Source organism: Lissotriton helveticus, chromosome 8, assembly GCF_964261635.1.
Source record: "Lissotriton helveticus chromosome 8, aLisHel1.1, whole genome shotgun sequence".
NCBI classification, from domain to species: Eukaryota; Metazoa; Chordata; class Amphibia; order Caudata; family Salamandridae; genus Lissotriton; species Lissotriton helveticus.
In genome coordinates, this window is record NC_136069.1 from 1,244,790,750 (window position 1) to 1,244,814,151 (window position 23,402).

At 50.8% G+C, this 23,402-nt stretch overlaps 1 protein-coding gene across 2 annotated transcripts in view; it reads left to right on the forward strand.

The window, feature by feature from the left end:
• CYFIP1 (cytoplasmic FMR1 interacting protein 1) overlaps positions 1 to 23,402 on the forward strand; it is a 488,976-nt gene that overhangs the window by 383,122 nt on the left and 82,452 nt on the right. The window lies entirely within an intron of this gene.

Genomic DNA, 23,402 nt, shown 5'->3' on the forward strand with positions numbered 1-23,402 from the left:
AAAGGAGACCACTGATGCCAGTATGCAGGGGTGATGCCTACATGCAACTTCATGTAATCTTATCTGGAGGTGGAGTAGAGCTGTGATGAGCGCTGAGTGTGTCATTATGTCATCCTAGGCAACTATTTTATTTTGCAGAGCCACCTTTTTCTTCATGATCACATATGAGATTATATTCCAGCATGTGAGTTCAGCCTTCCTGCTGTACAAAAAAAACTATTTGGTTGATTTCATAGACTAAAAGTTTGCTCCATGCATTATAAGAATCTAGTCCACACATAAGGTACACATGACCCCTCACATGCCTGTTAGTTCACTAATAGCATTGCTATCAGGGCAGGGGCAGGATTGTCTCTAAGTTTATCTTTAAAAACTGACCTTTAATAAATAGATTTCTAAAGCATGAGGTCGTAGTGCACTGTCATTTACAGACAGCACATTTTCCATTGAAATGGACGAAAATGTTCGTGTATAAATAGTAATCTGTTGGAACTTGGTTTCAACAAATATATTTATCATTTGAGCATCATCAAGTAAAGTGTTTTGATGTTTTTCATCCTATTAAAATATTTGTTTTCCTCACACTGAATTAGAAAACAAGGGCTTTCATAACTACTGACATTTATTTTGAAATGTTTGTACAGTTTACTTTTTAGCTATTTAAATATGTTAGAGAAAAAATTACATCCTACAGCCTTTCATTTCACACCTTTTGTACAGCACGTTTGTTAGACAGTTCACTTTACAAAATCCTGGAACTTTGTAGTCAGAGAGAGAAAAGTAATTGTGGATGTAAACTGACGTTTGACCTCTGTCTCAGAACAGAGAATAAATGTGAAAAGATAAAATTGGCAAAGGTAATAGGTCTCTTTAATGCACACGATATTGGCCTTGTCAATGTGAATGTCTTTTAGCCACGTTGTCTGGCAGCACATTTTCTGTTCAGCATGGCTGAAAGTTACTAAAAAGCCCAGAATCGCAGGATATTGAGCCGACACCGAGTCTCTTTGCTCCCCTGCGCTGGTCGCATCATAGCACTTTTTCAGTGACTTTCAGCCATGTTGAGCTGCAGATGTGCTGCTAGACAACATGGCTAAAAGACATTTACATTGACAAAGCTAATAGCTGGGACAGTGTCGAGATCTATTGGCTTTGCCAATGCTTGTTCGGTGTTGACAGGGTCTTGCTGAACAAATGTTGAAGCGATAGTGAGAAACTGTACAGGAGCGTCGAAGTCATTCAAGGATGAGCTGCCAACAGGGGGAACTGGGGAACCATGTTCGAATCTCTGGGTCAGCTGAACAATTTGTGATTTCGTGCAAATAACATACTCTTCCCCCCTGCCTATAACAATGAATGTGCATTATGCAATGTAACTGGTGAACAATTAAAACGCTCCAGTACCATCGGCTGGTGTTAGCACAATGGCAAGACGGAGGACGGAACGTTCCAATACCATTGATCGTGCAAAAAAAAAAAAAACAGCGGTTACAAGGGAGATAGTGAGGAGACCTGTCAAGTAAAAAAAGCACGACGGGAGGAAGCAACAATGAATTGGAGCGCTCCAAAACCATCTGCTAGTGTTCGCGCTTTGGCAAGATGGAGGACGGAGTGAGTGCTCTAGTGCCAATCAGATCGTGCAAAAAAACAAACAAGCGCTGTTTGTGTTTTAACAACTTTTTAAGAAATGCATTAGCTTATGTACACATGCATGCTTTTTAGTGGTATGTGTTTATGTGTACAAGAGAGACGGTCTACAAACACAAGTACTCCTATGAAGTGCTTGAAAACAAAGAAAAAAATAGCTCCGTAAACCAGGAGCAGTATAAGGAGACATGTACTTGGTCCATGTGCTATGGGAAAGCCAAACACCAGAAGAGGTCATGACACGTGCATGCCATGATGAATGGCATCAAAGAAAATGAGAGCGACGCTGTAGTATACCAGTTGTAGAAGATGGGTGGCCTGTAAGCCCACAGACAGAGCACAACACGCCTCTTCGAGACAGCACTTGCACTGTCTAGCTGAGACCTAAACAAGATTTAAAGGCAACTTTAATGCTCCTTCACTTTGTGAGTGAGCAGAACACCTGTTGTTTGTCAGCTTGCCAGAAGGTGCGAGTTTGCCTTAAATATAGCTCACCCTTATAAAATCTGACTCCATAGCAAGTGGCTGAGTAGATTTGTTGAGGCCTGCAAAGTAAGTAACTTATTCTCTGGTAAAGCAGTTACAGCAGATCATACAGTTTCTTGAAATAACTTTTTGGGATCTATATGGATGGTTTTAGGGAAAAAGTATCAAGAAATGTTGTAATTGTCATCTTTGAGAGCAGTACACACTCACAAATAGAAGCAAATAATTTATTCAGAACAGCACTAAATTACACAGTCTGTGTTTGCACGCTATCGAATAATATTCAGGTTTGCCTCTGGATCGCAGTTGATTTGCATCCCTAAATACCTAAACTTTGGGGGCTTTCTCCAGTGGGAACCTAACTCTTCTAGCCATCTCTGGTGAACCCATCCAACTTAGTACCAATTTCCTCCAGTTTTTTAAAGTCTTCTGTGTTGGGTAAGTAGTCTATATTCAAAGCGCATCTCCTGTACATTTATTTGCTCCCAAGAAAATAAAAGTCCAGGATGGCAGTATGGAAAATGGAAGCAGGAAACATACTTGCAAGAACAATAGCTCTTCAGTTTTAAACTGTATAACTTTCAGTCTTACCTTCAGAGTGTGGATCATTGTCGACAGTGGGCCAATTAGTCTACTGTTCAGCTCCATGATGATGCACAGGATAGCCTGAGTGAACATGTATACGAGATAAAGTACTGCAGTTACCACACCAGGGTCTCATTTACTACAGTCCGGGTGTAAGCGAGAAAAGCATTTTACCATGACTTGAGGCATCCATGGAAGAGCTACTGCTAAAAAGTAACCCTGGGCGTAGTTCGCGAAGTAGCGCTACGAGTAGCTACGCGAAGTGCACTACGCGAAGTGCGTAGTAGCCTGTTCTCACTGTGCAAGATGCCGTTTTCAATAATTGCACAGTGCGGACAAGCATCCGGCACTGTGCAATCATTGAAAACGGCATCTAGCACAGTGCGAGCTGTAGTTTTCTGCCGCTCGAGTAGATTTTTACTCGAGCAGCAACTTTCTCAACGCGGACTGGTAGTTTCTCATCGTGAGCGGTCGTGAGCATACGCCACCTCTCGTAATGAGAAACCTGACCTCCCCACGTTGAGAATCTCGCCGGTAGGTTTATTTTCCACGCTCGCGATCAGCAAGTTGATGTTGCTGATCGCGATTGAGGAAAAAGTCTCGCCGTGGTGTCATTTTGCTTGCTCACGGTCGCCAATTTGACATTGAGGACCGCGAGCAAGCAAAAAGTGACCGCTGCACTATGCTACGTGCAATTTGTGTAGTGCGAAGTAGCGGAAACTTTGCAACGCTTGTGCTTTGCCCAGGGTTACTAAAAAGCTGGACATTTCTGAAGGTTGTCGAGAACTGTGAGATAAATTTTAGGAGCTTTCTTAAATACACTGCGAGATTGACCTTGAGGTAAAGGAAACGTTTTAAAGATATTAGGAAGGTGTAATTAATAAGGCACCTTGAGGAAGGCTAGAAAAATTCTGTTCAGGAATACGGGAAGAGGGAGTTGAGGACTACGCAGATCAATGTCAGGAAGTGTCTCACAGTCGGAGGTGAGATAATACCTGAACATGTATTGAGAATGTAGACCAGCAGAAAAATGTTGTCAAGGGAGTCTGCAAGTTTGTATTGTATGAGTCCGCCGAAGCATACTGGCAGTGGTTGGAGATGCATGTATCACTACTAATATAGGAACACAGTAAGATTTCAGGCGCCATTAGTGAACGGCTGTAGCCCTGTGTCACACAAACCTGTAAAATAGTTCTCAAAAACACTTTCTGTAGTGATCTAAGATTTACTTACATTTAAAATATTTGGTCGCTGAAATTGTGCTTCTTTTCTCACTCTGCACTCAGAGCCAGACTGGGGAACTAAAAGCAGCACTGACAAAAAGGTTCAAACCAGCCCCGCTCCCTTCATCTGCTCGGGCAGTCTGCCTCTTTCTCTCCATCCATTCGTTGTCGGTCCTTAGCTTGCACTTCTCAAATCGCTTTCTCTGTACCTTCTCCTTTCCTAACTTTCACTTGCCCTTGAAGCCTGCCGGTGCCTGCTGCAATTAATGTTGGATATCTGGGAAAAGTGTCAGAGGCACCAGGAGCGGTCGAGGACATTCAATACCGGTCTCGGAGGGTTCCAGCCCACTGGGGAAATGCCTGATGGAATGAAAGGCCTGTCTGGCCGGCCCTGCCTGTACTATAACACAAGTCCTCAGATCCGTGTTAATACCCCTATTGATCCTCTGTGCACACAATTTTCCTAGTGTATAAATGAATATATTTAGTGATCTCTGAGTGGGCACAGGTCTGGGCTGTATCCCAAGCTGCCTTTCTGTTTTTTGACAGAATTTCAGTCATTTGTGGTCTCGTCCCAGATCCCCTTCATCTGTTGTTTGCAACACCCTGTGTTGGTTCTTCTAAGCAGCGTGACATCTGTTCTCATTTGAGCATGCAAGATAAATTGCACAGAATGGGTTTGCTTCAGTCTTCCTATAGTGCAAAAGAGCAGGTTTTTGCAGATTGTAAAATGATTTACAATTCTAGTTGAAAGTCCGTTATTACTACATTACTTCATTTGAACTATACAGTATTAGTTCTCAGCAGCCTGCAAAATTGTTAAGCAGCAGCAGTGAAGTGGCCATGCAGTGGAGGTAAAATCGGAAATTGAAATAAAAAAAGATTGAGGGAGGCTCTGGCGGAAGCGGTACAGAGAAATCCAGGTACAGCTAAATTTCATGGAGCAGGCAGTGCAGTAGGGGCTAGGTTTGCCTTCATAAGTGCATCAAAAGTTAATCTTTAATTGTTCTTATATTGGCGGTGCACCTGAATACTTCTTAACCTAGAGGAAGAAGCCCCCCCTACAATACTTTTAGGTCCGACAGGAGGGAGGGAAAAAAATATACCAATAGGGAGGAAACCTCTATGCCGACCTATTTAATTTGACAAACGACCACAAAGGTTCTGTGCTGCCACGCCACCCTCAATGTATGTCCGCTATCTATACATATTTCATAGCATTTTATTTTGAACATCAGACATTTTATAAATGTCAAAACTTTGTATTGTGCATTAAATTGTTTATTTTTTTGTATACACACATATCTCTAAAAATGTATACAAAGAAACAATCATATGTAACACGTGATTACTAAGTTTTCACAAATTATTTCTTGTATCACACCGTGATATGTAACATTAGACATTCCAAAATAAAACTCAACTCACATCATTCATTACCAATATTCAATCTCATTCAATCCTCATTCTTACAATTCCACACTTCACATACAGCATACAGGATAAAAGAGTTTCGACCCTGTGGAGGGTCCCAAAACAGTTGCGGGAAACCAGGGTCGAAACTCTTTTATCCTTTTATGAGATTGAATATTGGTAATGAACGATGTGAGTGAGTTTTATTTTGGGATGTCTAATGTTACATATCACGGTGTGATACTTACAAGAAATAATTTGTGGAAATTTAGTAATCGCATGTGTCACATATAATTGTATCTTTGTATACATTGTTAGAGATATGTGTGTATACAAAAAAATGTATAAAAATAATTTAATACACAATAAAAAGTTTTGAAATGTATAAAATGTCTGATCAAAATAAAATGCTATGAAATATGTATAGATAGCTGACGTACATTGAGGGTAGGGTGGCAGCATAAAACCTTTGTGGTCATTTGTCAAATTAAATAGGTCGGCATAGAGGTTTCCTCCCTACCTGAATAGTTCTTAAACCAATTTAGGGAGAAGGCAATCTATTTTTTGGTGCAGTTTAAACAGGAGTGTCTAACACACTTAGTGCTGTCTCGAGTTGGCACTAAATGGAGTTGTAAATTGAGGTTTTGAGATACTATAGTATCCATCATGAGCATACAAAATAAAACATGTAAAGGTTTGCTATCAAGGCATGGACAGATTTGCCACAGCCGATGTTGCGCTTGGGAATGTTAGTCTGTTTCTTCTATTTTTGTTTCATTGGTACCTTTTGTATTTGATTTGGAATTCAGAGATATTGGTATGGGCACAAGATCAATTAAGAAGTTGAAAATGTGTGATCAATTCATCCATGCGAACCCATCTGCGATGGAGAGCACCCTCCAGTTACTGCCATGTCTCAACTCACCCCTCCTCCTCCCCATCCCAGAAACACTACAACGTTTGTAAGAATTGGGTAGATACCAGGGCATACAGTTCGAGCCTTGCCCAGCTAGGCCATGATCTGTTTTTGGTGATACACACACACACACACCCCTGGCATACACGGCTCCCACTCTGGATAGGGGGCCATAGCTTGTTGTGAGGCCCAGGGATGTCAGGCCATGTTTTCCTGCATTATTGCTTTATAGTTCAGTTCTCATGTTGTAAATAATGATGTCTCTTGTGCCCTTTCACTACATGCGGTGTGTAGGAAGGTAGATCCCTGACTATGGTTGCCCCCAACTTTTTGCCTGGTGTTTTGCTGGTTTTCTGACTTAGTTGACCTGGGACCCTGCTATTCAGGGCCCCAGGCCTACTGCTCTCTCTGTAAAATGGATTCCATGTACCTTAGGTACATATCTAATTGGATACTGAGTCACCTTATCAGTCCCTGTACAGTGTACCTTAGGTACCCAGGGCATAGGTGTACCCAGGGCCTACCAGGGGCTGCAGCATGTATTATGCCACCCCTGGCTGGCCATCCAAATCTGACACAACTGGCTGCACGACAGCTGGGGCAAGGTGGTGTAATCACCCTTTGCTTTAGATATAGTATACCTATATCTAAACCTAAATGGGCACACAGATCTCCTATCAGTCACTCCTATAGCAGGCCTTGACAATCCTGAAGGCAGAGTGCTTGGAATCGTGTGAGATGGTGCTCTGGCATGAGCTGAGCCTGTCTGCGGCTTTCGGGATCTATCCCTTAGCCGTTTCCATGATAACGCATACCATATACTCTTAAGTGCATTATAATCCTCGCGGTTATACGCCAACTCTGGTATCGCTATATCAAAACATGTCGAGTAAGGTGTCATACGAATTGGAATACTAACCCCTCGCCAATTCTGGCGACGGGGTTAGCATTCCACCCTTCTAGAGGGACACGACATGTTGGTAACCTGTAACCCCGGTTAAAGTCAGACAGAGCCTTAGCTCCACAAAATGGATGCTGCCACCGAGACACAAGTCTGCCCTCCTGCTGCTGGGAGTCCTCCCAGAGCAGGAGGCAAGGACAAAGGGTTTCCTGCCAGGGGCGGTGCCAGCACCGTCCCAGACAGGGTTTTGTGTATTCTAGGTAGGCAGTGCTTTAGAGGAAGGTGACTGCCAGTGGCACCCCGGTGCTCACTGTGCATAGCCCGGCTTGAACCAGTTCCAGGGGCACACCAGACCCTGAGCTGGGGAAAGCCCGCCAAAGGAGAGGGGTGTAACCACCCCCCTCCTGGTCCCACCCATAGGGCAGGACTTAGTCGCGTGCCAGCTCCCTTTTGCAGGATAAAGGTAGGAGCAGGCCCCCTTCCAAATGAGATCATCTTTGAATCCTGAAACTACTTTCCACGAAAGTAACTCAAGACTTCTTCTCAAGATTTCTCCCTTGTGACTAAGGAGTAGTCACCCTGCAGCAGCAGGCACCATCCAAGCATCGCGGTTTGCTGTAAGTCTCTCCTCCGGATCAAGACTGCCCCAGCACGACGAGAACCGGCTTCCCTGGCACCTCTGACCTCAACCTACATCATTAGCCCAGCTGTGATCCATGGGTGCGACGAGACCTCGAGGGACCGGCCATCTTCAAAGACTGCACAACGCTTGTCCAGCACGACCACCGAGTGACCCTCGACTGAGTGCTTTGGGGTAAGAGAAGCCCCGACCCTGAGCAGCTCCAGCACCGAAGTTCAGCCCCCTTGCATCCACGAGATCTGCGTGGGGCCCTTCTGCTCTTTGCTGCTCACCGCGTTGTCCAGGTCACTTGCCCGTTGGGTAGTGGCCCTCCTGACGACGAACTTAACCGACAACACCGCTGGTCTGGTTGCTCCAGACTGGCCCTTGCTCCCCTCCAACAGAGGAGCACCCCGGACCCTCCTGGTCCACTCCTGACGCCATTTTAAGTCCACCGCGTGGGCTTGCGTTTGCCAAGACTTGTTGCCCCAATCCTGGGTCCAGCGACGTCGACAGCAAGTATCTTCGTGGGACAGCTTGCACCTCCATCCTGGTCGCCGACAACGCCTCCTGGTCCGAGAGACTGCAGAGCCCAGCAGCGCCCACTCACCTGGTCGAGGTGACTTCGTCCGGTGCCATCCTGGTGCCCACCTAAATCACTGGCTAGTGATTCAGAACTTGGTCCCCTCTGCTTACAGGTCTTCTTCTTCCCTGATCCAGGCTTGGATCGCCACAAACTTCTTCACTGGCCGCCTGCCAGCAACTTCTTTCTTCAGGCTCCTTGTTCTTCAACGAGGGTTTCCGACGCAACTTGAACCCTATGCAGCCGCAGCCCCTGGGCTAGGTAAACTGAGTACTCCGGTGCTCCAGCATAGTCCAACACTCCAAGTGTTCGGATCCACTCTTGTTTTCGACCCACCTAGTCGGGTTCGCCCGAGAACAGTAACTTTGTGTTTGCTAGTATTCCTAGACTTGTTCCAGCATTACGCGTGAGAGTTCCCACTCTGCACACGGCGTCCCTAGGCCTCCTGCTTCTAATCCAAGGGTTCAGCATTGTAGGCCTAGCGTTTCTACAGTCTAGAAAAGTATTACTTACCTGCTAGTAATTTCGCATTCCACTTGTATAGTATATGGTTTTTCGTGCACCTCGGGCATTTGTGTAAATTGTGCGACTTTAAGTATTTTCGTAAGAGTTTTGTTGTGTGCTTAGCTCCCTGTCTCATAAAGAGCCAGGGTAGTCTTGTTAGAAATAAATATACATTTATTTTCATAACAACTTGTGTGGTGTCCTTTCACTTGGTGTTCAAGGGGTATATGTGATGGTAAAACAGCTGGCTTAACACGCCCTCTAGAATCTTAGCCTTAGACTGCTCGTATCCATGCTACTAGGATAGCTGGTCTATAAGGTTGACTTACAACCAATCATCAATAAGGGTTGTCTGGACTGATACATAGTGATCACTAGAATAGTGAGCACTGCATATCAGGCCAACTTCTCACATTGGTGAGCAGCGGTTGGGATTTGAGCTTGCTGTTGTTTTACCACACGTATCCTAAGAATATCATTTGAAAGATCACATAAGTACTGAGGTACAAATAACTTAGCTTAGAATACTCTGATTTCTACTGAACCAGCTGTTGTAGCTCCTAGGGCCTAGCACACCCTAAACTACAACTCTAGCAAGGGATCAGTAGGTAAACATATAGTGTAGGTAAGTGCACCACTTACACCTCACTAGAAAAGCATGTCTACCCATGGAGAGTCTTCAGAGACTCCCCTTGTGGTTATTGACCCTCCACAGGTCATCTCAAGATATGCAGCTCTCAGTTTCCAGGAGATGAGACAAGTGTGTACCTCCAGGAAACTGAAACAGGGGTCTAACCCCACCATTCCCTTTCTGATAGGTCTCTTAGAGACTTATGCTGCTAGGAAAGCATCCCAGGCAGATGGGAATATGCCAGCCTTAGAGGGTACTCGTGGTGATCCAGACCTCCTTGACACTGAGAATGCAGTTGGGGAGGAGGATCAAGAGGAACTCTCTGGGGATGAGGCAGACAGGCCTGAACTAGTCAGCAGACTCACTAGGGCCAACTTAGACCTGCTTGGGAAAGGAGCTGGGGGCCCCCCAGTACTGACCCTAATCAGGCCTAACATTGGAGTTAGGAGAGATAGATCTCCTTCTAGGGACTCCATTAGATCTCTGCACTCTAATGCCTCTTCTCAGGGGAGAAGGAACTCTCCCCAGAGGAGAATGACTTCCCCTCAGAGAAGAGAGCATGAAGCAAGGATGAGACAAGCTAAACTGAGGATTGAAAGGGAAGAACTTGCCCTGGCCAAAGAGAAGCTTGCCTTTGCTAGAGAGCAGCAGATGTGTGGGATAGTTCCCACTGGTGGCAGCAATCTCCCAAGAGATAAAGTGAAGGGTTTAGATACTAAACACCTGACAAAGATAGTGCCCCCTTTTAAACAAGGGGATGACATCCAGAAATGGATGGCTGCTCTGGAGAGGGCCTGCACTGTGCAGTGCATTCCCCAGAGTCAGTGGGCAGCTATACTGTGGCTCTCCTTTGATGGTAAAGGTAGAGATTAGCTCCTCACTACTAGAGTTGAGGATGCTAACAAATACCAGGTCTTGAAAAATGCACTGGTTGATGGGTTTGGCTTAACCACTGAGCAGTACAGGTTGCTGTTCAGAGACACCCAGAAAACTCAGTCTCAGGACTGGTCTGACTTTGTTGATTGTGCCACTAAGGCTTTGGAAGGCTGGCTACTGGGTAGCAAGGTTACTGACTTCACAGGATTGTATAATCTTATTATGAGAGAGCAAGTCTTAAATAATTGTCAGAACCAGTTATTACACCAGCACCTGGTAGACTCTGATCTGACCTCTCCACAAGAATTGGGTAAGAGGGCAGACAAATGGGTCAGAACCAGGATTAGGCCCAAGAACCAAGGTGGTGACCAGAAAAAGGAATCAACCAAGCCTCAAGAGAAGGGTGGGAATAAATCTACAGATCAAACCACATCAGGGCCCCAAAAATCCTCTGAGGGGGGTGAGTCCCAGAATCCTTCTAATAACCAGAAGAAACCTTATTGTTATCCCTGTAAGCAGGTGGGTCATTTGAAAACTGACAGCAGTTGCCCAAAGAACAACAATAAGGAGAACATACCCCCAAGTAACATTCCCAAGCCTCCTGTTACTACTAGTAGTAATCCCCCAGGTGGTGGGAGTGCCCCCAAGAATCTGGGTGCATTTACTTTGGGAGTTCTTGGGGACTCTGGCCTAACCAGGTCCCCAAACTTAGATACTCTGGTCTGTGAGACCGGCATGGGGTTTGCCAACTTCACCACTTGTCCCAACACTTTGGGCAAATACAGACAAGAGCCCCTCATCAATGGAATGAAAGTTGAGGCCTACAGAGACACAGGGGCTAGCATCACCATGGTGACTGAGAGTCTAGTCCCCTCAAGGCAACTTTTACCTGGTGCCACATACCAGGTGACAAACATTGATGGAGTGAAGAAAACTCATCCCATGGCAGTAGTAAATCTCAGCTGGGGAAGTGTCACTGGCCCCAAGAGAGTGGCAGTGTCATCCAACTTGCCTGTAGATTGCCTACTGGGGAATGATTTAGAGACCTCAGCCTGGGCTGAGGTAGAGCAAGAAACCCATTCTAGAATGGTAAACCCCCATGGTAAGGTTAGTGGGGCAGTGATAGCCACAGCCCCAGTCCAAGATATCCTCCCTGAACAGGTTAGGAGGGCTGTGCCAGTCACAGCCCAATCTCAGACAGCTTCCTTCCCAGAAAAGGTTAGCTAGCAGGGCTGTGATGGTCACAGCCCATACCCAAACTGAGTCCCCTCCTGAAAAGGTTGGTGGAGTTGTGATGGCCACAGCTCAAACTCAGACAGATAATAGTGTTGTGAAGCCTGAAACTATGGATCACTCCACTCAGACAGAGAGCATTGAGGAGGAAGAGAAATCTCCCTCCCACCAGACTTTAGGAAAGGATCAGCCTCCTCAGGGAACTGATCTCACCCCTTGTGAAGGAACTGCCCCAGAGGTAGCCAGGCCTAGCCTAGCAGAGCCTCTGATGTCAGTGGACCCTTCCAAGGTGGGACCCAGTCTGGAGCAGGTAACCTGCCCCTCTCTACCCTACCTCAGTCAGCCCAGGGCTGTAGAGGTCAGGGAGGCCAGTGGTGGACCCCAAAGGGCCCCCTGTCCAAAAGAATTTCCCAATCAGCAGATTAAGGGCACTGAAGCTAGCAGACCTAGCCAAGTGAAAATAAAACACACTCCTGAGGGATCCCCCTTAAAATTAGTTAGGGACCTCCCCCAGATGGACACTGCTGGGCACAGCCAAACTTGGGACCTGAGGGCCCCAGACCTGACCTGTCCCTCCAGTAAGCCAAACAGAGGGACCCAACCTCCAGCTGTAGGTAGCCAGAGGTTGACCCTGAGAGCCCAAAACAACTCAGTCTTGGAGAGAAAGGCCTCTATGGTGAATAATGATTGGAGGAAGCTGAGCCCAAAATTAGTGGAGCCTCACTTCAGTACTCCATTTCAGCACCAGCCTTTTACTTTGCCAAAACACACCACAGGTAGAGATTCCCTATGGTGGAGACCCTCAGACACCCTTAGGGTGAGGGATTGCTTAGTGGACCATGAGATAGGGGGTAACCATGCCAGTGCTGGTACTTCCTTATATGGCCACTCAGGCAATATAGGCTTACCTGGCAAGGATAGCCTTATCTCCTTTCGTTTGGGGGGGCGGGGGGGGGGGGGGGGGGGGGTTATGTAGGAAGGTAGATCCCTGACTATGGTTGCCCCCAATTTTTGCCTGGTGTTTTGCTGGTTTTCTGACTTAGTTGACCTGGGACCCTGCTATTCAGGGCTATTCAGGGCCCCAGGCCTACTGCTCTCTCTGTAAAATGGATTCCATGTACCTTAGGTACATATCTAATTGGATACGGAGTCACCTTATCCGTCCCTGTACAGTGTACCTTAGGTACCCAGGGCATAGGTGTACCCAGGGCCTACCAGGAGCTGCAGCATGTATTATGCCACCCCTGGCTGGCCATCCAAATCTGACACAACTGGCTGCACGACAGCTGGGGCAAGGTGGTGTAATCACCCTAGCTTTAGATATAGTATACCTATATCTAAACCTAAATGGGCACACAGATCTCCTATCAGTCACTCCTATAGCAGGCCTTGACAATCCTGAAGGCAGAGTGCTTGGAATCGTGTGAGATGGTGCTCTGGCATGAGCTGAGCCTGTCTGCGGCTTTCGGGATCTATCCCTTAGCCGTTTCCATGATAACGCATACCATATACTCTTAAGTGCGTTATAATCCTCGCGGTTATACGCCAACTCTGGTATCGCTTTATCAAAACATGTCGAGTAAGGTGTCATACGAATTGGAATACTAACCCCTCGCCAATTCTGGCGACGGGGTTAGCATTCCACCCTTCTAGAGGGACACGACATGTTGGTAACCTGTAACCCCGGTTAAAGTCAGACAGAGCCTTAGCTCCACAAAATGGATGTGCCACCGAGACACAAGTCTGCCCTCCTGCTGCTGGGAGTCCTCCCAGAGCAGGAGGCAAGGACAAAGGGTTTCCTGCCAGGGGCGGTGCCAGCACCGTCCCAGACAGGGTTTTGTGTATTCTAGGTAGGCAGGGCTTTAGAGGAAGGTGACTGCCAGTGGCACCCCGGTGCTCACTGTGCATAGGCCGGCTTGACCCAGTTCCAGGGGCACACCAGACCCTGAGCTGGGGAAAGCCCGCCAAAGGAGAGGGGTGTAACCACCCCCCTCCTGGTCCCACCCATAGGGCAGGACTTAGTCGCGTGCCAGCCCCCTTTTGCAGGATAAAGGTAGGAGCAGGCCCCCTTCCAAATGAGATCATCTTTGAATCCTGAAACTACTTTCCACGAAAGTAACTCAAGACTTCTTCTCAAGAATTCTCCCTTGTGACTAAGGAGTAGTCACCCTGCAGCAGCAGGCACCATCCAAGCATCGCGGTTTGCTGTAAGTCTCTCCTCCGGATCAAGACTGCCCCAGCACGACGAGAACCGGCTTCCCTGGCACCTCTGACGTCAACCTACATCATCAGCCCAGCTGTGATCCGTGGGTGCGACGAGACCTCGAGGGACCGGCCATCTTCAAAGACTGCACGACGCTTGTCCAGCACGACCACCGAGTGACCCTCGACTGAGTGCTTTGGGGTAAGAGAAGCCCCGACCCTGAGCAGCTCCAGCACCGAAGTTCAGCCCCCTTGCATCCACGAGATCTGCGTGGGGCCCTTCTGCTCTTTGCTGCTCACCGCGTTGTCCAGGTCACTTGCCCGTTGGCTAGTGGCCCTCCTGACGATGAACTTCGACGACAACACCGCTGGTCTGGTTGCTCCAGACTGGCCCTTGCTCCCCTCCAACAGAGGAGCACCCCGGACCCTCCTGGTCCACTCCTGACGCCATTTTAAGTCCACCGCGTGGGCTTGCGTTTGCCAAGACTTGTTGCCCCAATCCTGGGTCCAGCGACGTCGACAGCAAGTATCTTCGTGGGACAGCTCGCACCTCCATCCTGGTCGCCGACAACGCCTCCTGGTCCGAGAGACTGCAGAGCCCAGCAGCGCCCACTCACCTGGTCGAGGTGACTTCGTCCGGTGCCATCCTGGTGCCCACCTAAATCACTGGCTAGTGATTCAGAACTTGGTCCCCTCTGCTTACAGGTCTTCTTCTTCCCTGATCCAGGCTTGGATCGCCACGAACTTCTTCACTGGCCGCCTGCCAGCAACTTCTTTCTTCAGGCTCCTGGTTCTTCAACGAGGGTTTTCGACGCAACTTGAACCCTATGCAGCCGCAGCCCCTGGGCTAGGTAAACTGAGTACTCCGGTGCTCCAGCATAGTCCAACACTCCAAGTGTTCGGATCCACTCTTGTTTTCGACCCACCTAGTCGGGTTCGCCCGAGAACAGTAACTTTGTGTTTGCTAGTATTCCTAGACTTGTTCCCGCATTACGCGTGAGAGTTCCCACTCTGCACACGGCGTCCCTAGGCCTCCTGCTTCTAATCCAAGGGTTCAGCATTATGGTAGGCCTAGCGTTTCTACAGTCTAGAAAAGTATTACTTACCTGCTAGTAATTTCGCATTCCACTTGTATAGTATATGTTTTTTCGTGCCCCTCGGGCATTTGTGTAAATTGTGCGACTTTAAGTATTTTCGTAAGAGTTTTGTTGTGTGCTTAGCTCCCTGTCTCATAAAGAGCCAGGGTAGTCTTGTTAGAAATAAATATACATTTATTTTCATAACAACTTGTGTGGTGTCCTTTCACTTGGTGTTCAAGGGGTATATGTGATGGTAAAACAGCTGGCTTAACACGCCCTCTAGAGTCTTAGCCTTAGACTGCTCGTATCCATGCTACTAGGATAGCTGGTCTATAAGGTTGACTTACAACCAATCATCAATAAGGGTTGTCTGGACTGATACATAGTGATCACTAGAATAGTGAGCACTGCATATCAGGCCAACTTCTCACACGGTGTACAACTGGGAAGTGCTTAATTTGTAAAATAAGTAAGTGCCAAGGCCTGCGTGAGGAGGCCGTTCCAGCTTGCACCACCCATTGCTGTTGCCAATGACAGTACATACGCAATTACTAGCCATCCTGCTGCTGCAAGTGTGACAATTTAGACTGTTCGAGGCCCCCCCACAGCTATAAGAATGGCTTGGGAGGCAGGTTTGAGTTGTAATATCTAATTGATTAATAAACAACTGTTATTGTGCTCATCTCTATATTACACAAACAGCACCACCATGAGGCAGCTGTCATAAGTGCAGATGTTGACAATTAATTGCTGGTGAGGAGCACTGGAAACCACCAGCTCAAATTAAGCATTGCCGCAAGGATATTGACTATATCCATTACAGGGTTCTGGGAGAGGCCACGTGACAGGGGCTGGCTGACCTGAACGCCCGCCGTGTTTAACTCCACTGCCCAGCAGAAAGGGGATGGGTGGCCATTTCTGTACCTAATGCCTTATACAGTCTAGTATGTCCCAGCATCCTTGAATGGAGTTGAAACCAGCTAGGTTCAGGCATGTAGGGCCAACATAACAGTTCTTAGTCGTCCTCTCAAGAATAGGTTATGCAGGTAGCACACTTGTGGGCAACCTTGTTAAAGTGTTTATCCAACTATGCACACATTCAGATTAAGACAATGACTGGCCTTTAGGTTGAGATGAAGGGCACACATTCATCAGTGTCCAACGCTCTCACTTGGCTGCCAGTGGTATCTAGAATACAGTTTGAGTATGTGACTAATACACAAGGCTTATTGGCAGACTCACTATAATTCTATATTCAACCAGAGGCCACTAAAATGTAAATAAAACTGTATAGCACAATTCACATTTCTTTGCCAGTTTACCAGCTGGTGCCACATGCCACTAAGAGTAGAGAGCAGAGGGCCGCGGGACGCAAGTACTCAGTGTGATGTGGCAAAGAATGGGCTTCCTTGACATTTGATCCAAAGAGTCAGTGAAAACTGCAAGTCCTCCAGACAAAGAATGACAACCTATACCCGTTTAAGCAAGCCTAAAAGTAAACCATCTTTTTGCCAATTTTTTTGTTTGGCGCATGCTCTGATGGAGGGAGTTGGTATTCGCCCCTTAGTCCCTTAGTTCCTTGCACAGCACCAAACAATGGAAAGAGAAAAACTTTATTTTTGATGGGCACCATATGCTCTTTGTAACAACCTTTTTTCACTTCATTCCATTTTTTCTCATATGGGTTTTGCACTGGTGTATTTTTCTAACCAAGCAGATCTATTTTTGATTCTGTCTTGTAATAAGTATTTGCACTCCCTTGAACCAAAGCGTGAAGAATATAAAGTTTATTTCAACGTGTGTGTTAGGCATGCAATGTAATTGTATTAAAACTGTAAGTGATAATTTCTACTGGGGTCAAACAACTCAGGGCAAAAGATATAACGTTGGGGGCGTGGCTTGGCGGGCGACGATGGCGGTCGCAGCCTTGTAGAGCTCCCGCTGGCCCGGACTTACTTTGCTCACTTATCCTGGCCCCCGAGCCCGCAGTGACCGCCTGGCAGGTGACATCGATCCAGGGGAGTGTCCTGCCGTCTCCGGTGTCTTGGTCCCGCGTCTTCACCCTCTCTGGAACCCTGTGGCGCCGACGGCGGTGTGCGGCCTGGCAGCTGGCCGTGAGCCGGGGACCTCGATTTTCGGGACGCCGAGTGGCGGTTGCGGACCTTGGCCTGGCCCTGCAGCGTCCTGACCCCCGAGCCCGCGGATGGGACTTGGCAGGTTGCATCGGTCCAGGAGGGGGTCCTGTCTTCTCCGGTGCGTTGCTCCTGCGCTCCCGTCCCTTCTGAGACCTTGGAACGCCGGCGGCGGAGTGCGGCCTGGTGACTGGCCGTGAGCCGGGGACATTGATTTTCAGGGCGCCAAGTGGTGGCTGCAGGGGGTGGCGTCGGCGGCGCGCACCTCGGCCCAGCATTGTGGGGTCGGCAGCCCGAGGATTGCGGGGGTGCCCTGCCTCCGCTGGTTTCCCCGACGACGCTTGTGGGCAGCACGGTGTGGTGGAGGCCTGTCCTGCCCCTGTGAAGCCGGGGCCTTGAGTTTCGCGGCGCCGGCTTGTATTGGCCTGCCAAGTCTCCCATTGAGGACCCGGAGCCGACGTCTTGACCCGGGGCCGGGGGCCTCCGGCGCCTCCCATAGTGGACTTGCCCCCGAAGCGCATCCCAGTCCGTGCACCTTGGGCGGACTCGTGTGGTGGTCGACGCCGAGACGGCCTGTCCCGCCTGGTTGGGGCCGGTCTCCGGATTTCGTGGCCTAGGGCCTGGGCTGGCCTCTTGGGACTCTCCTACCTCAGTTCTTATCAGGGGCCTGGGCCTCCAGCGCTAGTGGCGGTACCTGGGGGGTCCTGAGCCTTTTTGGAAGGGGTGCCGACCTTGCCCGGCGAGCGGTCCCGGCGAGCCCGTGCTGGGCCATGACCAGAACCGGAGGTGGCGGCCCGCCTAAGCATGGCCCTATCGATAAATTCACGGGGCCTAGTGGTGGCTCCGGGGCGGCCGGTGGCAGCGGTGGCCCTGGGCCGGACAATGCGGCGATCCTGGCGGCCATCACCCAATCCCGGGATGCGCTCGATGCCAAAATTGGAGCGGTGGGTGAAGATGTCGCGCTGTTGCGCCAGGATCTCCGGAATGCGGTGGGTCGGATCACCGAGGCCGAGTCCCGAATAACGGTGACCGAGACGGACGTCGGCGCCCTGAAGAAGCGGTTGGCGGAAGTGGAGGGAGTCCAGAAGACGTTGGCGGCCCGCGTGGAGGATGCCGAGGGGCGCGCACGGAGGAACAACCTCCGCTTTATTGGCTTTCCGGAGAGGTGTGAGAAAGACGACATGGAGGGGTTCTTGACCAGGTGGCTGGAGAGTTGGCTCCCCGAAGGGGTGCTGTCCACGTGTTTCGTTATCGAGAGGGCGCATAGGGCCCTAACTCAGCGGCCCCCGGAGGGTGAGCGTCCCAGGTCTGTCATAGCCCGCCTGTTGAATTATCACGACCGTGACGTCATCCTGCGGGAGGCCAGGGCTAAAGGCTCGCTTACCTTTGAAAATTGTGCCATTATGATCTTTCCTGACTACACGAGGTTGGTGCAGAAGCAGAGACAATCCTTTGTGGCCGCCAAGGCCAAGTTGAGGGGCTTGCAGCTCCAATACTCTCTCCTATACCCGGCCCGTCTGCGAGTGGTGCACCAGTCCAGAACACACTTCTTTGATTCGCCTGAGGAGGTTTTCCGCTGGACCGACGAGACGGTGCAGCTCCGGCCGCATCCCCAGCCGGGCCTGAATCCGGGCGGGTCCCAGAGGTCATCGCCGGAGCGGTCGAACCACCGGGGCCGGAGGGGTCGTCATCGGAGGTCCCGGTCACGGAGGCGGGCGGCCTCTGCTGGTGCATCGCAGGAGAGTGGTGCGAGGGACTCGGAACGCTCTGATGCCGACAGTTGAACACTGGTGGGACTGGACCTTGTTGCTGAGTCCTGAGTTGCCCTTCGTAGGCTGGTGAGACTGTTCTTTTTTGACTTTCCTATGCCAGTCTGTTCCTGGTTCCTGACTCCTGTTGATTTTGGCGGGAGCTTGGTAGGGCTCGGGAGGCACCATTTGGGGGCCTCTGACCCTCACGGTTGTGAGTGTAGTGGGGGGGGTGGTGTGTGTGTGTTGATTGGGGTGTTGGGATCCATTGGTATGGCGGGCCCTGGGTTCTCTGTTCTGGATCCGGGACTTTCCATGCCGCGACAGATGCTTCAATGTTCTCTGAAGTATTGGGGCGGGGGGAGCGGGGCGTGGGGGGATGTTTTTTGGTTGCTAATAGTTGGGGGGGCCTGGGTCTGGGGGGGGTTGCTGAGTTTTGGGATGGGTAGGGGGGGACCACACGTGCCTATGATCGTTGCTTATGTTGTTTTGTGGGGTGCGCCGGGGTGGTGTGGAGGGCCGAGTGCTGGTCCCGGTATTGACTATGGCTGATGCCGTGACTGTGTCTTCTTCTAAGGTCCTGCGTGTTGTGACGTGGAATGTGAGAGGGATATTGGATAAAATCAAGCGTGGGGCTGTGCTACGATGGGGGAAGAGGGAGATGATAGATGTGCTGCTGCTTCAGGAGACCCACATGCTGGGCTCCAAGGCCCTAAGCCTCCAGAGATATGGGTTTCAACAGGTATACCATGCCGGTTTTGCAAGGGGCTCGCGGGGGGTGGCTATCCTGGTGCACCGCAGAGTGGCTTATGTGCATGAGAAGCAATGGATAGACCCTCAGGGCCGCTTTGTTTTTATCAAGGGCCAGCTGGGCTCTGAACAGGTGGTGTTTGGTAGCGTGTACGCCCCCCCCCCTCTCCAATGGGCCCTGTCTGAGCGGCTGTTCGCACTGTGGGATGAGATTCCGGATGTGCTGACCATGGTGGGAGGTGACTGGAATGAGGTTATGGATGTGGGCCTGGATCGTCGGAGGCGGGCGCCGGCTGTGGTAGATCCCTCCCCCGCTGCTGCTCCCACCAGATTGAGCGCGACTGCGAGTGGCCTGGGATGGGTTGATGTGTGGCGCCACTTTCATCCCACTGAGCGTGAGTTCACATTTGTGTCAGCGGTGCATGGGTCCTTTTCAAGGCTGGACTATCTGTTTGTGCCGGGTGCCTGTCTGAGTCGCGTCAGGGATGCGGTGATACTCCCCAGGGGCCTGTCTGATCACTCCCCGGTCCTGGCGACTATGACCCTCCCTTCCCGACGACAGCCGTTTAGATGGCGGATGTCGTCTTGGCAGCTGCAAAAGCCCGAATATGTACATCACCTGCGCGTGGCGATTGATCTTTATTGGCGTGAGAATCTTGTGGGTGATGTGGATGCAATGGTGGTGTGGGAGGCGCTGAAACCCACGGTACGGGGTATTGATATTGCATGGTGTGTGGCTGCTGGGCGGAAACATCAGGAAGCCATTGCGACCGCTGCCGCCCGTGTGGAGGAGTTGGAACGGTGTGGTGGTCTTGGGGGCGACGACGATGTGGCGCGGCGGCTCCTACAGGCCCAACGATCGTATGCCTCCGTCTTACACGATGAAGCCCGGCAGGCGTGGCTCGCCACACGCAGCAGGGTATACCAGTGGGGCGACAATTCCTGCACTATGCTGCACAGGTTGTGCCAGGCGACTTTCCAGCCTCTTGTGTTGCCGGGCCTTACGGCTGAGGACGGCTCAGTGATGACTGACCCGGCCCTGTTGGCGGCCAGCTTTGCCCGCTATTATGCGACGCAGTACGCCCCATGTGACCAATTGGAGGAGGCTGGGATCTCCGCTTATCTTGACGACCTGCTACCGCGGGCCGTTCCTGATGAGACCAGGACCGCCCTGGACGCCCCGCTCACGGCTGAGGAACTCGGGGAGGCCTTAGGTCAACTGAATGCCGGGAAGGCGCCCGGCCCGAGTGGCTACCCGTGTGAATTCTATAAACAGTTTCACGTCCAGCTGGGGCCCCACTATCGGCGTGCCCTGGAGGCGGCGCGGGTGCAGGGGGAGATGCCGCCGGACTGGCGCCATGCCGAGATCGTGGTCTTTTTGAAACCGGGCAGGGAGCCGGACAGGCACGACTCCTACCGGCCTATTTCCTTGTTAAATATCGAGGCTAAGATCCTTGCTAAGGCCTTGGCGAACCGCCTGCTACCCCACATCTCTGACCTGGTCCATCCGGACCAGGCTGGCTTCATGCCTGGGAGGGCTACCCGACACAACATCCGACGGGCACAGGCGGCTGTGGATGCTATGGGAGCTAGCGATGAACAGGCGGCACTTTTCTTGGCGGATATGGACAGGGCCTTTGATTCTGTGAATTGGGTTTATTTGTTTGCCCTCCTGGCCCGCCTCAACCTGGGGCCGGTTTTCTTGTCGTACGTCCGTCTCCTCTATACTAACGTGACGGCCTCGGTCCGTGTGGTTGGTGCTACCTCTGGGCGTTTCCGTATAAGACGTGGCACTCGGCAGGGCTGCCCCCTGTCCCCGTATCTATTTGCCCTTGCCATGGAGCCCCTGGCGTCGCGGGTACGAGTGGATGCCCAATTGTGTGGCTTTGTCTGGAATGGGGGCCTGACGGACAGAATTGCGCTGTATGCGGATGATGTCCTCTTCTTTCTTACCGACCTGCAACGCTCGGGCCCCCGGGTCCTGGAGATTATGCGGGCATTTGGCGAGGCGTCGGGCCTCCATCTCAACCTCAATAAATCGACCCTGTGGGTGCTGGGCGGCGGAGTGGTGGCCGACCCCTGGGCAGCGGAGTTGCGGGTGGCGACGGGAGGCCTAAAGTACTTGGGCGTTTTTCTATCGGAGTCGCGGGCTATGGCCTGGGCGCGTGGAGTCCTGCCGGTGTGGGAACGAATACAGGCTGATGTCAAAACTTGGTCCAGGATGCCGCTCACTATCTTTGGTAGATCGGCCATCTTCAAGATGGTGGCGCTTCCGCGTCTACTATACCAGCTCCAGAATTTCCCATACCCTATCGGCCTGGAGTGGTTCCGTCAGGTTAACTCTGTGTTGGGTCGTTTCCTGTGGGATGGGGGTGCGGCTAGAGTAGCACTGAAGACGTGTTTTCTGTCCACATACTGTGGCGGCCTGGCCACCCCGGACCTCCTCTCCTACTACCAGGCTTCCCAGCTGCTTGTACTTAATGAGTGGTGGTATGGAGATAGAAGTGATCCGGCATACGCCCTGGAACGGTCACTCATGGGTGACCATACGCTCCACACCATTCTGTATTCGGCTCGCCTGCGTCGCGGGTTACCATCGGTCACAAGGGTGGTCTTTGCCGTATGGCGACAATCCTTGCGTCGCATGGGGTGGTGGGGCAAGTTGACGGCCGAGACGCCGCTTTGGCATAATGGTCTGCTCCCTGAGCTGGCGGCTCTGGCTGGCTTTGAGGGTTGGGAGGCCATAGGGGTTGCACAACTGGGACAGGTCATGTCTGGCACTACTCTCAAATCCTTCGAGGAGCTCCGCACGGAATTCCAGATGCCTCAATCCCAATTCTTCCGTTACCTTCAGCTGCGCCATGCCCTCGCCCCGAGCGTCGCCGGTCTCGACTCCCTGCCAGAGTTTAGCCCGATCGAGGCCAAGTTGTTTATGGGAGACTTGGGAGACAGGAAGGTCTCCAAGATATACCAGACACTTGTTGTCCACTGCTCCTCCACCCTGCACTCCCTTCGGGAGGCGTGGGAGGTGGACGTGGGTCCCCTTGATGACGACGACTGGAGGGAGGCGCTGGAGTCCCCACGTGGAACTGCCATTGCTATCCGGCTCCGGCTTATTCAGTTCAGGTACCTACACCGGGTATACTATACACGTGAACGTTTGTGGAAAGCTGGTTTGATTGCATCCCCGGAATGCTTGCGCTGTGGTGCGGTGCCTGGGTCCTTACTGCATACTGTGTGGGCGTGTGGCCGGCTGACTGGGTTCTGGAGGGGTGTGTGGAGCTGCCTGGCTGAGGTGCTGGGCTGGGACCTTCCTCGTACCCACCGGTTGGGCCTGTTGCACATCATGGAAGGAATTGGGGGTAACGTATATAAGCGCCATTTACTGCTCTTGGGGCTGGTTGTGGCCAAGCGAGACCTGGCCCGGGCATGGAAAGCGGTGAGGGCCCCCCCCCTTTCTGCTTGGAAGGCGGGGCTGGATTACTTCATGGGGCTGGAGAGACCGGTCTTTGAAGCAAGGGGCTGTCCCCACAAGCACTTCAAAATTTGGAAGCGTTGGGCTGACTATCGTGGTCTGTTCCTGGACCCCCCAGTGGAGCGTGAGGAGGACATTTGTTCACAGTGACACTGTTGGCCCGAAGTACCGCTGCCCTGGTGGCGCTGCACCTACTTGCTTTTCTGTATTGCTTTCTGTGCACGTGTGGTGGGGGGGTGGGGGGTGTTCGGGGCGGGGGGGTGGTGTTGTGGGCTAGGGTGGGTCACTGGGGTGCTTCTATACTGAGCATATTTCTGAGTCTACTCTCGCATTTGCTACCTGTGTAATTGCTATTTTGATGCTGTCGTGGTGTTCTTCGGTTGTGGAGATACCACGTTC